The sequence below is a fragment of the Choloepus didactylus genome, chromosome 16 (genome assembly GCF_015220235.1).
Source record: "Choloepus didactylus isolate mChoDid1 chromosome 16, mChoDid1.pri, whole genome shotgun sequence".
Lineage (NCBI taxonomy): Eukaryota > Metazoa > Chordata > Mammalia > Pilosa > Megalonychidae > Choloepus > Choloepus didactylus.
The window spans coordinates 36,641,469-36,657,769 of record NC_051322.1 but is presented as its reverse complement, the minus strand read 5'-3'; positions in this window follow the sequence as shown (position 1 = coordinate 36,657,769).

Below are 16,301 nucleotides of genomic sequence, written 5' to 3'. Positions count from 1 at the left end.
TCTTTTTACTCCCACTGAAAATCTTCATTTCTACTCTTTTCTCCAAACCTCTCTCTCCTGTCTTTTCCTATATGTCTGTAGTGTCCCTTTACTATTCACAAACTCTCTCAGTGTCTGTTTGAAAATAGTTTAAACTCTTCCTCATTTTTGAAGGACAGTTTATGCTGGATATAGAATTGGTTGGCAGTTATTCTCTTTCAGTATCTTAAATATATCATGCCACTGCCTTCTTGCCTCCATGGTTTCTGCTGAGAAATCTTCAAATGGTCTTATCGAGCTTTTTTTGTATGTGGTGGATCACTTTTCTCTTGCTGCTTTCAGAATTCTCTCTTTGTCTTTGACTTTTGATAATCTGACTATAATGTGCCCTGAAGTAGCTCTACTTGGATATATTCTGATTCAGGTATGCTGCACTTCTTAGATCTGCAATTTTATGTCTTTCATAAGAGATGGGAAATTTTCAGTGATTATTTCCTCCATTATTATTTCTGCCCGTTTTTCCTTCTCTTCTCCTTCTGGGACACCCATGACATGTATATTCATGTATCTCATGTTGTCATTCAATTTTCTGAGACTCTGCTTATATTTTTCCGTTCTTTTCCCTGTTTGTTTTGTGTGTGTATGTGTGTAGGATTTCAGATGTTCTGTCCTCTAGTTCCTGACTCCTTTTTTCTCCCTCTTCAAATCTGCTGTTGTACATCTCTATTGTGTTTTTCATCTCTTGGATTGTGCTTTTCATTCCCATAAGTTCTGCCAATTGTTTTTTTCAAACTTTCAAGTTCTTCTTTATGTTCACCCAGTGTCTTCTTTATGTCCTTCATCTCTTTTGCCGTATCTTTCCTCAACTCATTAATTTGATTTTTGAATTGATTTAATATATTTGTTTGAAGATCTTTACTTAGTTGTTTCACCTCCTGTATCTCATTTGAAGTGTGTTTGTTCCTTTGACTGGGCCATATCCTCATTTTTTCTAGTGTGATTCATAATTTTTTGTTGTCTAGGCATCTGGTTTCCATGATTACCCCAGTCAGATTTTCCAAGACCAGACGGACCCAGGTCTGAGGAAGAGGGTGTATTCAGTATCAAGTTTCCCTGAGGATGAGACCCAAAAGGTTGTCAGACTTTTCTGTGCATCTTCTAGCTGTGCTTTTTCTATCCTGCCCAGCAGCTGACACTTGTCAGCCTGCAACTCCCCACCAGCATAAAGAGGTGTGGTCCTTTTAATTCTCAGGGGACCCTGTCCTAGCCAGGGACCAAGAGGGTGTTAGAAACCAAGTTTAAGTTGTTTGTTTCTGTTTTTTTATTTTTTTTTTATTTTTTTATTTTTGCCCAGGCCTTGGTGTCTGAGTTCTCTAAGGGAGGACAACCACTTGAATTGGGCCCTGCCTTCCTCCTTTCTTAGGAAGATAAGCCCTTTAGGGATTTACCTCCTACACTTGACTTTTTCCTTTGACTCTCTTACTATCTTAACTCCATCCTTGCCTTGGTCAGTGCTGACAATTGAAAATGCCTGACACTTTCTCTAATGAGCTACTTAGAATAAGAGAAATAAAAAGGAAAAAAGAAAGAAATCCCCTTTTCTGAGCCAGTCCCCAGCACCCTCTACCCCCTAGTTACCAGTCAAGAACCAGAGTTGGTGCCTGGGGCTTTGTGCCCTTTTTCTTAGCACACAGCCCTCTTTCAGTATTCTGAGCTCAGCTGACTCCAAAAGCTCTGTTTTTATTTATTTATGTATTTTTTTCCATCAGCCCCACCTCCTTTCTGCCAGGAGAAACCTTGGGTTTCTTTCCTGCTTGCTCCAGGTTTATCTGTGCTCACAGCTTGTATTCAGTAGTCCAAATTTGTTAACTAAAACCACAGTTGGAGCTTGGTTGAGCTACCTTCCCTTCCTCCTAGTAAACTATTTTTCCCACAGGAAAGTGTTTCAGCTCAGCCTGCTGTGCCGGTTGGGAAGGGTATCCAGCTCCACAGTTTGGGGAGCTTTACTTACAGTTTTTATGCTGTGATCTCAGCCATTCCACCCATTCCAGGCTGTTGTACCATGTGTGTCCAGTCACAGATGTCCCCCAACAGTTGTTCCAGACTATTTACTAGTTGTTCCTGGCTATATGTTAGTTTTTCCAGAGGCTGATCCAGTTTTAAAACCAATGTCTGCTCACTCACAATCCTGAATTTGTTCTTCTTGCTCACATGAGAAATGCTGAGCCAGTTTAAGGTATTAAAGACCAGCTAGACATGTGCTTTTACTGACAGGACCTTCATAGATCTGATGATCCAGACTCTTTCTACCAATTGCACCAATTTGATTGGAAATGGTCTTTGAATGGGAATTTCAAAAACTATCTGTCTCAACTTAAAAGAGACATTAATATGTATGTTCTCTTAGTCTATTAGGAGAACATGCATAAGTGAAGGAAATTGGATTCCTGCACCTGACTAGGTCATCAATTTCAATTTTAGAACCTCCTTTTGTCTGCAAATATGTCCAGTGGCCATATGAATACATACTGCACGTTCCATTATGAGTCAGATAACATCAGCCTTCCACTTAAGGCTCTTCAGTGGCTTCTCAGCTCACTCTGAGTAAAAGTCAATGACCTGACAAGAACTACAATCCCCTCCAGGAGTTGACCCTCATCCCGTCTCTGACTTCGCCTTTATTACTCCTTCCCTTGCTAATGCTATACCACTCACTCTGGCCACCTTAACTGCTCCTGCCCTTGAAGCCTTGTACTCATTCTTTCTTCTGCTTGACAGGCTCTTCTTGCTCCCAGCTATTTGCTGGATGACCCCCTCACTTTTTGTACATCTTCACTTAAAATTTATTTTCTCATTGAAGTCTTTCCTGGCTTCTCAAAAATTTTGATGCCCCCAACAATTCATATATTCTGTCCCTGTATTATGCTTTTTTCTTCTTATATAACCATATTTAATATGCTATGCATTTCACTTATTTATCTTATTTGTTTCCTCCCACTAGAATGTAAATTCCTTGAAAGCAGGATTTTTTTTTTCTTTTTTGTTCAATGCTAGGTCCTCAGTGGCTAGAGAACGCTGTTTAAATTTGATGTGCGGATAAACCCACAAACAAATACACAAATGAAATATGGTGTTCTTAAAATTAGATTTAAAATTATGGAACTTCCCTGCAAGAGGAGAAATACAAAACAAATAACTTTCAAACTAGATAAAATTGTCATTTAAAAAGTTCTCTGACATTTAAATTCCTTTACTGTAGTCCTTTAGACTTAGCCAATTTAATGTTCTTCAGTATCAGTGCAAACATCTCTCTCCTCCAAAATGCTCTCTATTCTGTGTTTTCCAGAAGGATTTTCACATTCTTACATCGATGTCATGATTCCCAGTTTATGAAAGTCCATACTCCCTCCTCTTTTCTATTCCAAATCTTACCTCCTTGTAAGCCCAGAAGAAGTTTTCTTTGCTAAGAACTCTTCCTCCTTTCCTCCAGCTCAGACTGACTTTCCCCTTCTTTTCATTTCTGGACCACTTGAGGTCTAAGCCACACATTTAGTAATACTACTTTATTCATCTGAAACATTTCTTCTGCCACTGTCTTGTTCTGAAATTTAACATGCTATTCATATTTTAAATTAGTATTATTTATCCCATGTCTTACTGAAGAAGTCATTGATGCTTTACAGTTGTTTGAAATCTCCTTTATACCTAAAGAGTGGTGTCTTATATATGTTAATGCTCAGATAATGTCTGTTGATGGATTAATCCCCACTGTGGTTGTAGCAATGCAATGCCTTTGTTTTAAGAGGATATTTAAATATAATAGGATAGCTACATTGGTGGAAAGTCATAACGAAGTAATCAGAAGTTACAGCCCCTGCTAACAAACCTGTTGCTCAAAAATGAATATCCAGGCTGCCCTGAATCCCGTTTGTGTCTTTATCAAGGATAAATGAGCAGAAATACTCTGATGGTGTCATAGGATAGGAAACAAGAAGTTTTACCATGATGTTACAAGGAGAAATTTGCATTCTTACCCAAGTCATGTAGCTAAACTAATTATAATTTTGATATGTCATGAATGGGAGGCTAAATTATTGGGCAGTGTCTACTCTACTTCCAATATATCTGCCTCTGAAAGGATACTCTAAGTCAAGTCAGGAAGGTAACGGAATCCTTCAGAAAAGCACATGCAACAAGCTCATCCATGCATAGCTGGGTACTTGCTCTCCTGAGTTGTTTATCTCAATTTTGCATCAGCTTGGCATTTTGAAAGGCATTTTTCCTTTTAAAATCATATCTGTTTCTGCAGACAATAAAGCTTTATCCTAATAATGGCAACAATTGCTGTAAATTTTTGTTATTAACTGAAATCATAGTATTTGTCTATTGTTCCTACTTCATTTTCAAGAATAAATTGCTTCAATTGTGGGCTAGTACATAAATATCCCACTGCAAATTAAATGGTTGCCAAAAAAGAATAAACCGAAACATTCCATATGATTTATCATTGAACCTGCTTAACTCTCTAGCAGTACACAGACAACCAGAGAGAGGAGCTCCTTCTCAAGCAGCCTCTTAGTGTGTATGTGTTTGGTTGTGCCTGCATGCGTGGCCGTGTGTATGTGTGTGTTCTCCCAGGCCAGTTTGGAATAGGAGTGTTAGGGTTGGAGTTAAGAGAGTTTAAAAGTGGAGTAATTTGTTCTGAAGGGGAAAAAAAATCCCATGTCTTGAATGTGCTCTGGAGCTTAAGGAAAAGGAATTGCCATTGACCTTGTTAGTTTAATTAAGTGATTCCCAATTAAGATACTAACATAATGTTGGCGGCTAATGACATGCAAACCAATATTGGCTCAAAGTATATGCCATAATTCCCGATGATGATTTGGATGATGATGATGATAATGATGGTGGTAGTGGTGGTGGTGGTGGTGGTGGTGGTGACAATGATGCTTTATTACTATCTGTTTTTAAGCCATGGATCAAGGGGCAGAGCATTCTAAAATACATCCATTTGATATTGCACAGCAGGGACTGCAGTTGGCAACATACATCCATTGTAGTTAGAGAGGACATGAACGTAATCTGTCTTCTATAAAAGACAAGATCAAAAATACCTTCAGCCCTCAATAAATATCCTATATATTTATGTATTGCTTGACTTAGTAAATATTTACTGTGTGCCTGTTTGATCTGCTTATTTGATTAGGGAGATTAAAGGTAAATTTTGCTCATTATTGTTTCCTTTTTGCTTTCCTCCCAACTCAGACTTGGCCAAACAATTCCTAAGTTAGAAATATTCAAAGAGCAAGCTAAAAAATATATAGAGGTAAACAGGGTAAACAATAAATTCTGGACTGTTGGCAGTATGCTCCCTTATATTGAATTCACATAAGCCATTTGGTAATCCTCCTTTGTCTCCTGAAGGTAACTCATTTTCAAGTACATGTGGACTTCATAGAGTTTTTCAGGGCTCTGTTGCAGCATGCATGTTATCTGGAAAGCATTATTCTCTCCTCTAGGCATTTTTAATTAGAAACTAGATGTCTTCCAGCAGGTTTATGAGAATTAGACCAAACTATTTGTCATTTCTGCATTCCCACAGGGCCCTCCAAACAGTACTTCCTATAGTTGGCTGGGATTTCTGGTGGAGAAGTAGATGTTTCATTGTCACTAACATAGCTTTTCCTCCTTTTGATGATTGCAAGGTGCACTCCTTAATGGAGAAGGATGTTTGCTTCATTAGAGACTTCAGGAAATCAGATGTGTCCCTGTCAGTTATAGGTACCTAATATGTGAAGGGCAAATCACCATCTAGCTGGAAAGTGACATTTTATGCACATGAAAGAATTAGAGGCAGGGCAAGATGAACTGTCCCTTCCATCCTATAATTCTTTCTTTATTTTCGGTGCCACACATGAAGAATATTGTTCACCACCCATATCCATATGGTTCCAAGCCTGCCTATTCTTCTACTACTTAAGATCTCTGGATCTGTTACCTTTTCACTTCCAGTGATATTGTCTTAATAATTTCTCTCCAGAATTACTCAAATTATCTCCTATCTTATTGCCCCCATTCTATCTCTCTCTAATTTATCTTCCCTATTTTCCAGAATGATCTTCCAAAAATGTAAATCTTATCAAATTATGTCTCTATTTAAAATCTCACAATGAGTCCTCATATTTGCAGATAGCATTCAGATTATTTCATGAAGAATACAGGGCCTTAAATGAGGAGGCTGCTATTTAAAAGTCTATCATGTAATCTCTGCCCATCTCTGCTATCATCCTTTCAGGTTGTATGCAACTGCTGTCCCTCTCGACCTTTGTGAGTGTCATTGCTTCTGCCTAAAATAGTCTTTCCCCTTCTTCCTCTTATCCATTAGGTCAGTGCTGGGGGGACTCCTCAAGAGCTCTATTAGGGGCTGGCATGGGAAAATGGGGAGAAAATATGGGGGAAGGACACACAAATACCCCACCAAATCATACTTTGAATAGTTTACATTTTTTACATTTTTTTCTGTTTTAGATATTGGGGTTCTTTTGTAGGATTTTATTTAAATAAAGAATTCCTTGCATTAAAAAAATACCACTGAGCTTCCCTCACTCTGTTAGATTTAGATTGCTGATTGTCTTGGTTGGCCCACTTGCAGAGTCAAAAAGTAGGACACAAAATATTTTTGGAGACTTTCAAATTCTTGTATTGGTAAACTTAGTAAACTCTGGAGGAGGATCAATCAGTGATTGTAATTTCCTATAAGCATGTTTTCTAAACCATGTTTGTACAACATTTCTTTTACTATTTTTATCATAATGATAATTTAAGATAATGGACTCTGAACCCCTAGGGAATGTGTGGTTGAGCTTTAGAGATTATATGCATTCCCTAAAGTGGTATGGAAGATTTTTATCTTATAAGCATTTCTCTGGGAACAGGGTTCATATTTTATTGAAGTTCACAAATTCAGGTTGGTATAGAGTTTGAAAACTGCACCTTTACAGAAAAAAAAGTAAAAGGCAAATCGTATTATAAGAGAAGATGTATCTCCCTTAGAAAAAGAGACAGTGTAATAAAAGGTGAGAAAATATTACACACAATAAAAGTTGGATGCCAATTAATTGCCCCCAACATTTTGCAGTTTCTCTCATCTCATCCTATCCCAGTCTTAGTTCATATAAAGAAGATGGAATCTGTTCTACAGCCTAAAGACCATGGACATTGTTGTTCTTGCATGTATTCGTACAATTGGCAAGGCTTATATGGTTGAACAGTGCCCCAGAGGTCAGAGCCAAAGCACTTTCTTGATTACTATTAGGAACAAATGAGAAAGTGTCTGAAATTCTATGATGAGTAAGAGCTGAATTTTCTGATATCCCAAAGGATGGCTAGAATTACCTTAGATTGATTTCAGATACTTTACGTTATATGTACAAGTAAACACAGAGTTGTTTTAATAATACAATGTTTAAAAAATGCAATGCACCATGCACCATATTTCTATAAGCCTGCTTAATTCTGAAATTTTAGGCTGGGGGTTTGGTTGCCCCAGGAACACCTTTCATCCCTGTGTGGGCCAAACAGTTCCTTAATAGTGATAAAACAATGACTAGAACCATGAGTACCACGATTACTACTGCTACTAAAACAAGAGTCCTTATTACACAACCCTCTGAAGTTTTTGATTACTGACATATCTAGCTCCTCATCTGATTTCCTTCAAAAGCCTGTGAAGAAAATATGGAAGATGCGTTTATTCCCTTTAGACTGGAGAAGAGACTGAGCCTCACACAGTCAAGTCTTCTGACTCTAGGTTCGTTATGTCCTTTCTAATCCATCACAGAAATATTCCCATACAACTTCTCAGCTAAAGTTAACTCTAAACTGAGAAATACTGAATCCACTTGAAAATCCACTGCCTTTGGTTCGAAGTCCCAGAGAAAATAATATAGATGGAATAGCGAAATCTATTTCATTCCTGAAAAAAATCTCAAAACCCAGGTCCTAGTGAATGTTGGAGGGATGGTTAAGTATACCAAACCATGCATCTATTATATATTTCAGGGAATTATGATTGACTGAATTTGAAAAATAATAACTTAGAAATAAGAATCCAATGGTTGAGTACAGTATGACCGGGAGAAAGAAAGATTAACCAAAACAAGGTCAATTATTGAGAACAATTGAAAGAAACAATTTGAATTTTTATTGGAAAAGTATGGGAATGAATTGAATAAATAAATATGTAAAAGCACTAAAATCATAGATTTTTTTTTTTTAGTTAATCAGATGTTAGATGTTAAATCGTTTTAGATATGGAGAGTAGACAATGTCACAAAGTACAACAGAATTTAGAGTTGAGTTCTTGGAGAGTACATCACCCATATCCTCATTTTAGAAAAGTAAAAATTGAGACTTTAATCTGTCAAGTTATTTGCATAATATGGCAGAATTTACAAACCAATTTGCTTGCAGATACTCCCCTTCTGTTTAATGTTCTTTTGAAATCTAAGTCGATCTTCATCTATCAGTGACTTATTAAATCATATCCAAAGAGATACTTGAGTCATTGTGTTATGCACAAGTCAAATTGCATTATTATATCATAGTCACACATACCTTTCTCTTATCCACCCACTGAATGATTCCACTTATCTAACCTTATTTTTTAGAGCTTTTACTCTCAAACAAATATTGTACAATAAACAACTTTTTCTTTTTCTTTTTTTTTTTTTTTTTAACATTTTGTTGACTGAGAAGTCATTCTTTCTGGTAAGATGCCTGGTAAAATTTGAATATGTGTTTCCTTGACATCGTAATATATGATGCAAAGAACAGTGCCATTAAAAGTGAGTGGAACACTTAGAGCACCTGCTGACAAATCTCAGATTATAGATCCTTGAAATATGAGCTGAAAATACTATTACAAATGTATCTTTCATTCCAACTGAGTGGAAAGCGAGGACTTTGGGGATAGAGCTTATGTTGTGGCGCCATGGGGCTATTTGGAGGTTAACACAAGGGGCGTTTCAGTGCTTAATGTGGTAAGATTAAGAATGCTAATGTGATATTTCTCATTTCTCAGTGTATCAGAAGAGTCATATGGCCTTACAACTGCTGCCTGAGGCAGCCTGTGCGAGAGATATCTCATCAGGCTAAAACCTTTCTATTGAGGTCACCATGTAAACAGTTAATGAAGCAGAAACTCTCTGGGGATTCATTGACTGAGCACATTTAGATGAGTTCAATAGAAATGTTCATTGGCAGTAGGGGAATTACTTCAATGATGCTTTAAGGGAAACTATGGACATTCAACCCTCCCTGCATCCAATGGGGTGTTCATAATTAATTTCTTCTTTTCTGAGCACATGTAACTATTTAACTATAACTTTTTATGATGAGCGTTAAAAGTTAAGGCAGAGGTCACACAATGCATTTACTGCCCAGCACAATTGAATGGAAGAAGTTGGAGTTGCCAACTTCTTTTAGGTTGGCTGGTCAGTTAGTGTTTCAAGGAAGTGGCCCCCATTTAATCCTGCTATGAACATGTAATGAATACTCATTGATGTTTGAGATCTGCCATAATCAGCAACAGTAGCATTTCAGTGAATGTGCCTTTGTGCCTGCACCATTAAGAGCACGTTATATATATGGAAATATATTTATATTATTTTTGTATTTAACACACCCTTATTTAGCATTCAATATGTGCCATGCACTGTTGTAAGTTCTTTACAAACATTACCTCAATTTAGTAAAGTCTCCTTATTGCACATGCTTCAATCCCTTGTCATGAGTATATTTTGGACCTCATGAAACACATATTTTTTGTTTGAGGTTGGCAATGACAAGCCCCGTTGTTTTCTTTCTTACCCCATCCAGTGCCATGTTTCTCCTTCATATCAGCAGACAGGTTGATGGTCCATCTGTTAAACTGATAAACTGTTTCTTCACTACCTCAGTTTAGATGGCCTTCAACTCTTATCCAGGTGCTCAGTCATAACTGGATCCTGCCTCAATTGGAAACATTTCCCTTTTTAAAACTTTAAATTAGGAATAGTCCCTTAAAAAAAAAAAAAAACAGCTGTCTCTATATTCACCTCTTTGCACTCGCACTTTTATCTTCTCATGTATGGAGTCTCTATTTTTTTCCTACCATGACCTCTTTCTGATAACTTTCTCCCTGTTTTTCTTAGATGAGCTGCTGTATTCTTGCTTCATTTGCTCCCCATAAGGACCAATTATCTAAAAGCCACTGATCATACCTCAGGCTGCAAGAATCCTAGAGTCTCGTCTTCACTGCCACTTGCTTGGGTTTTTGGAATAATAATTTTATATGGAAACTTGAACGTGGAAACAATATGATCACAATATATTAACCACATTTTCTAGCTTCTGTAAATTGATGTTTTAACATCTATAAGCATCCTCAGGGGCCAGGACCCCCCATACTTCTGTCACTCCTCAGTAATTCTGAACCAAGTCTGCTTACAAGTAAACAATCTCCAACTTGCAGAGGCACCACTTTTAATTATAGCCAGCCAGTCCCACGCACACTTCCACAGAAACCAAAATACAGACTCCTTCCCACTTGCTCTTTCTCTGCCTTGTGAAAAACCCTGTGTCTTCCGTGTGTGGCCCCACTGTGTATGCTGCCCTCTCCCCAGGGAACTGAGTATAATAAATCTTTTCAACTCTTCCCCCATCTCTCTCTCTTGAGCTACATCTGGCCTTATCATACCTCACAAAAGGCGATATAAAACACACATGCACACATCTAACAGATTTCTACCTAACAAATTTCTACCACCTCTACCATTACCATTATTATTTATTTTGCTTCTATATGTTAGCCTCCATGCTAAAGGTTTTATATATGCTATCTCATTTAATTCTCAGAACAACCCTCTGTGGTGGATATTATTACATCTATTTTACAGATGAAAAAAAATGGAGGCTTAGAATGTTTAAAGAACTTGCTGCAGGGCACAAATACAGTCTGTGGCTGAACCAGGTCTGGTTATGCTATACCGCCTTACAATGCTGTCCAAAATTCAAAGGGTCCAGTTGAAACTATAACTGTGATCAATGCAGGAAAATTAACGATAAATAATTTTTATCATAACATGTATTATTTATTAATGACATTTATTAAACCATTTCTTCACAGATGTAAGCTTTTCTTAATACTTGTGTCAGTTGTGTTAAAATCAAATGCCAGTTCTGGCATTTAGGTGACACATTCATTGAGGCATATCTAAGAAAAACCAAGCAAAAAAAAAAAAAAAATGTAGGTATACAAATAAAATAAGATTGTAAGCATGTATTCATATTGCAAAGGAATTCTTTACTTGACATTATGCTTTATGATAAGATGAATTTAAATTCAAAATTCTTCTGGTTTACAGATTATTACCAAATTCACAAAGAAGTTGTTAATAAAAAAATAAAAGAAGGAAAGGGGGTAGAAAAAACTTAAACCTATGGGTCACCATAAATTGATCAGAGTCTCTAAATATTCTGAGGTACATATTAATTACAAATTTTCATAAGGTCATAAAACATAGCAAGCTCAGATCCCTTGAGAATATTTAGAAAGAAGTTTTAAGTTGGATTATCTAGATGACTGACAAAAGGCAGACAGGCACTCATTTCTTTAATATAGTGTTTCTCAACCTATTTTTTTATTGTCTCTCTAAGGAGACTTTTAATACTTTTTTTCCTAAAGATGCCCCCCACTTCTGCTTTGACATTTCAATGCCAGAAATAAGCTGTAAATCCGTTCTTATACCATAGTACTTTGGAAGAACACAGCCACTATAATATTTAAAATTTCTTTCCCTCTATAAGAACAAAGTTTACCACCTTAGAAGGTGATATCCCTCTTTTTGAGAAAGCATGCTTTAATATTATAAAATATGTGCTGGTATTTAATGTCAAACTGTGTTATCAAGCTCTGTTTCATAATCACATTTGATTTTATCATCAAGTAGAAATTTTTCGTATTTTTAAAATAGTTTTGTGAATTTGGTTGAGTCTGTTTATTCATACACTTTATGCCCTTTATTTAAAATTCTTCTACCTGGTTGCAGTGGCTATCAGTAAGTGCACATTAAATCAAATGCTTAAAGTTCAAGCAAACCAAAAATATATATTTAAAAAATTCCTTCAGTGTCTTATGAGCAGAATTATGTGTTCCATCAAATTTCTGAAATATCAGAAATTATCATTGTCTCCTACTGAGGGCAAGTCACAGTTTGAACAACCAGTAAAACTGTTGATTGCATTTATCTGACTATAATTTGTATCCATCTAGCAGTATAATAAACATCAAAGTAACCACCACATAATGGCAAAAACAAGGCATAAAATCCAAACTCAATATCCTGTAAATGTGTCCGAGAGCTGGAGCCCTGGAGATTGTCTCCTGGCTTGTAACACAATCAAATCTGGGGAAATTCCATGAAAATGTTTTCTTTCAATCACTGGTAATTGGTATTCTTAAAGTAAAGGGAAGAAAATAAAGGGGATGGGGTCTTTCGATTTGCTGCTTTTGTTTGGAATTGCTCCAAATTACAAGTAACTATAGGGCAAATTGGCATCTTCTTGGTTGAGCTGTAACCTTTTTTTCTCCATTTCCTCCCAGGTTTGTAAACAAACAGATCCTCAAAAGTTGGTCTCAGACCAAATTTCTCATCCTATCACTTGAATCTATGTATAACCTGGCCTCAACTTTAGATTTTTCAACCTTATTGCTCTTTCTGCTTTGTTGTAAACCTCTTACTATTTTCCTAGTTCTTTCTCTTTATTCCCTGAATGAGCCATGTTAATTCCCACCTTGGCAACCTGAGCCCCTCATCCCCTGTTGTCTTTCTGTTGTCTCTTTCCTTCTGCCTGTGGAGGAGGGGAGATACTCAGCTATTCAAATCCGTTAAGGCACTCTCAAACACTCTATGCATTGATCCACCTCTTCCCTGCCTGATAACCTGATAATGATTGTTTTTTTTTAAGTTCTGTATTAAACATTTTTTTATTGTGAAATATATGTACAGAAAAGTGATAAATTTAAAAAAAAACAGTTTAGCAGGTAGTTATAGAGTAAACTTCAAAGTATAGTATGGGTTATAGTGCCACAATTTCAGGTATTTCTTTCTGGCTGTTCTAATACACTAGAAACTAAAGAGAAATATCTATTTAATGATTCAGTAGTCATAATCATTTGTTAAATCCTAACTTCTGTAAGGATCAAATCCTCTAATTTGATCATTTTCTCAGTCTTAAGGGATAGTTGGCAATGACTATTCTTACTTCTTCATGTGGAAAAGGAGTGTTGACATTATGGGGTAAGGGGATGCAACTGGTTGATGTTCTGGAAGAGACTGGTACCTCTAAGTTTCTGGGTTTATCTGGCATAGAAACAATTTGGAGGTTTTAAGTTTCTGAAAAATAAACTTAATAACTAAAACTTTTATAGATTCTTGGAGCCTTGGATTTTCTTTAGGGTTTTCAGGAATACTGTTGGTTGAAGCTTGACATACTGTGGCAATTTGTAATATCTGGCTGAAGCTTCATAAGAGTAACTTCAGAATGACCTCAGTTTGAAATCTCTTAGCACCAAAACCTTATTTTGTTACATTTATTTTCCCTGTTTGGGTCAAGAAGGCATTGTCGATCCCACAATGCCAGGGCCAGGCTCATCCCTGGCAATCATGTCCCACTTTGCCAGGGTGGCTTACATCCCTGAAAGTTACGACCCACATGGGGGGAGGGTAATGGGTTTATTTATAGAATTTAACTTAGAGAGAGAGAGGCCATATCTGAGCAACAAAAGAGGTTATCTGGGGGTGACTCTTCGGCATGTTTATAAGTAGGCTTAGCTTCACCATTACAGAAAAATAACAGATATACACAGCCACACAAAAGGAAACCCAAAACACCCCATATTCCTTATGCCTCCCCCTCCAGTTATTTACCCTTAGTACTGGTGTGGTACTAGTAAGTTATTGCTGTTAAATACAGTTGATAGCATGCAATAGGTAATTTTTCCCGAATACCAGTCTGTTATTAACCCTTTGTACAAGTGTCATACATTTGAAGTAGTTCAGGCAAGAACTTATTTATATTTGTTATATTAATTGGTGAGATACATGACTTTAGACAACCCCTTTCAATCATATATTCGCCTTCAATAGGCACTATTACTTATAATCCCAACAATGAACTACCATCACCTCTATTCATTCCCAAACATTTAAGATCAACCTCGATAACAAATCTGTACAGATTAGGTAACTGCTCCCTCTTCTCTGGATTCTGTCTATCTCTAGGTCTCCTATATTCTACATTTTAAGACACTGGATTTACATTTTCTAGGTAGTTCATGTTAGTGAAATTATACAATAACTATTCCTTTGTGTCTGGCCAATTTCACTCAGCATTATGTCCTCAAGTTTCATCCATGTTGTCGCATACTTCAGGACCTCATTCCTTCTTAGTGTTGCAAAATATCCCATTGTTTGTATGTATGTGTGTGTGTATGTACATATATATGTATGTATATATATCCCATTTTGTTTATCTTCTCATCTTTTGGTGGACACTTGGATTGTTTCCATCTTTTGGCAATTGTGAATAATGCTGCTATGAACATTGGTGTGCAAATGTCGGTTCATGTAACTGCTTTCAGATCTTCTTGGTATATACCAATTAATGGAATTGTTGGGTCGTAGAGCAACTCGATATTAAGTTTTATGTGAAATTGCCAATCTGTCTTCCACAGCGGCTGTACCATTTTACATTCCCACCAGCAATGAATAGTGTTCCATTTTTTCTAAATCCTCTCCAACATTTGTGGTTTCCTGATTGTTTAATAGCAGCCATTCTTATATGTGTGAGATGATATTTCATTAAGGTTTTGATTTGCATTTCCCTAATAGCTAATGAAGAGGAACATCTTTTCACATGCTTTTTAGCCATTTTTATTTCTTCTACAGAAAAATGTCTATTCATATCTTTTGCCCATTTTATAACTGGGTTGTTTGTCCTTCTGTTGTTGAGTTGTAGGGCTTCTTTATATATGCTGGATATCAAACCCTTTCAGATACATGGTTTCCAAATATTTTCTCCCATTGAGTTGGCTGTCTCGTCACCTTTTTTGACAAAGTCCTTCGAAGCACAGAAGCTTTAGATTTTGAAGAGTTCCTGTTATTTTTTCTTTCATTGTTTGTGCTTTGGGTGTAAGGTTAAGAAGCTACCTCCTATTACTAGGTCTTGAAGATGTTTCCCTATATTTTCTTCTAGGAGTTTTATGGTACTGGCTCTTACATTTAAGTCACTTTGAGTTAATTTTTGTATAGGGTGTGAGGTAGGGGTCCTATTTCATTCCTTGGAATATGGATATCCAATTTTCTCAGTCGCATTTATTGAAGAGAATGTTCTGTCCCAATTCAGTGAATTTGGGGGCCTTTTCAAAAATCAATAGACCATAGATCTGGGGATCTATTTCCAAACTCTTGATTCAATTCCATTAATCAATATATCTATCTTTGTGCCAGTACCATGTTGTTTTGACCATTGTGATTTTATAATAAGCTTTTAAGTCGGGAAGTGTAAGTCCTCCCACTTCATTCTTCTTTTTTAGGATGTTTTTGGCAATTTGGTGCCCTTTTTGCTTCCAAATAAATTTGATGACTAGCTTTTCCAAGTCAGAAAAGTAGGTTGTTGGAATATTTTATAGTTTTCTGTGTATAAGTCCTTTACATCCTTGGTTAAGTTTATTCCTAGATACTTGATTCTTTTAGTTGTTATTGTGAATGGCATATAGATGTATCATACATTTTATTAATTGCCTCCTTGGTTAGGTCATTACTAGTATATAGAAACATTATTGATTTTTGTGCATTAATCTTGTACCCCGACACATTGATGAATTTGTTAGCTCAAGTACCTTTGTTATAGATTTCTCAATATTTTCCAAATACAGCATCACATCATCTGCAAATAGTTTTACTTCTTCCTTTCCAATTTGGATTCCTTTTATTTCTTTTTCTTGTCTAATTGCTCTAGCTAGAACTTCTAGCACAATGCTGAATAATAGTGGTGACAGTAGGCATCCTTGTCTCATTCCCAATCTTAGGGGAAAAGCTTTCAGTCTCTGACCATTGACTATAATGCTGGCTATAGGTTTTAAATATATGTTCTTTATCATACTGAGGAAGTTTCCTTTGATTCCTATCTTTTGAAGTGTTTTTATCAGAAAAGGATGCTGAATTTTGTCAAATGCTTTTGCAGTGTCAATCAAGATGATCATGTGATTTTTCCCTTTC